At 50.6% G+C, this 1316-nt stretch overlaps 1 protein-coding gene across 4 annotated transcripts in view; it reads left to right on the forward strand.

Moving 5' to 3' along the window:
* The window catches only part of LOC109305609, a 65132-nt gene that overhangs the window by 18070 nt on the left and 45746 nt on the right, over positions 1-1316 (forward strand). The window lies entirely within an intron of this gene.

Genomic DNA, 1316 nt, shown 5'->3' on the forward strand with positions numbered 1-1316 from the left:
TCTGGCATTGGCGGCTCATGTTCATCTTGGAGTCAGTAATGACTCCAAGATCCCGTTCCACCTCTATGCTTTCAAGAGGGGAACTCCCCAGCCTGTATGTATGCTGTGGATTCCTTCTCCCGAGGTGCAGCACCCTGCATTTGTCTACGTTGAACCCCATCCTGTTCTCATCTGCCCACTTTTATAGTCTGCCTAAATCTATTTGCAGCCTCTCTCTCCCTTCAATTGAGTCCACCTCACCCCACATCTTAGTGTCATCAGTAAAGTTGGACAGCATGCTTTTCATCCCCTCATCCAAGTCGCTGATGAAGTTGTTAAACAGCGCGGGCCCAAGGACCAAGCCCTGGGGTACCCCACTGCTCACATCTCGCCAGGTTGAGTACAACCCACCCACCGCTACTCTGGGTGCACCCCATCAGCCAATTTTTTACCCATCCAACTGTACAGGCATCAATGCCGCAGTCACTTAATGTATTGATGAAGATGGGGCAAGAGGCAGTGTCAAAGGCCTTCCTAAAATCTAAAAAGACTACATCCACGGCGACACCATCATCCAAGGATTTAGTCACCTGGTCATAAAAGGCAACCAGGTTGGTCAGGCAGGACCTGTTTTTGATAAGCGCACGCTGATTGCCCCTGAACATGATCTCCCTTGCTGGCCCCCCACAGATGTGCTCCTTGATGATTCTCTCCAAGATCTTCCCGAGCACTGAGGTGAGGCTTACAGGCCTGTAGCTACTTGAGTCCTCCTTCCTCCCTTTCTTGAAAATTGGGACCACATCAGTCAGTTTCCAATCCCCCAGCACCTGACCAGATGACTACGAATGCTCATACAGCCAAGCCAAGGGCTCTGTGATGACCCCTGGCAGCTCCCTCAACACCCTTGGGTGGAAGGCATCTGGACCTGCAGATTTAAAAATGTCTAGCCCTTCCAGAAGTTCCCTAACTACATCTGCGCTGACTGAAGGCCTGACAGAGCTATCCCCGAGATTGTCCCTACCTCTGGTAGGTGGGATGTCCCGGTCCCTGTTCAAGAAAACAGAGGCAAAGAAACTGTTAAAAATATCAACTTTCTTGTCTGGCATAGCTACAAGATTACCGTTTGTGTCTTGCAGGGGCCCTACATTGCCTGGTACCCTCTTCTTGCTCCCAGTGTACTTGAAAAAGGACTTTTTGTTGTCCTTAATCCTGGACGCTAGCCTGAGTTCCATCTCTGCCTTGGCCTTCCTAATAGCTCTCCTACACTCACAGGCTGAGGGGGAGTACTCCTCCTTGGTGATAGCTCCTCCCTTCCACTGGTTGTATGCCCCCTTTTA

Source organism: Crocodylus porosus, unplaced genomic scaffold (genome assembly GCF_001723895.1).
Source record: "Crocodylus porosus isolate Cpor-Errol unplaced genomic scaffold, CroPor_comp1, whole genome shotgun sequence".
NCBI classification, from domain to species: Eukaryota; Metazoa; Chordata; order Crocodylia; family Crocodylidae; genus Crocodylus; species Crocodylus porosus.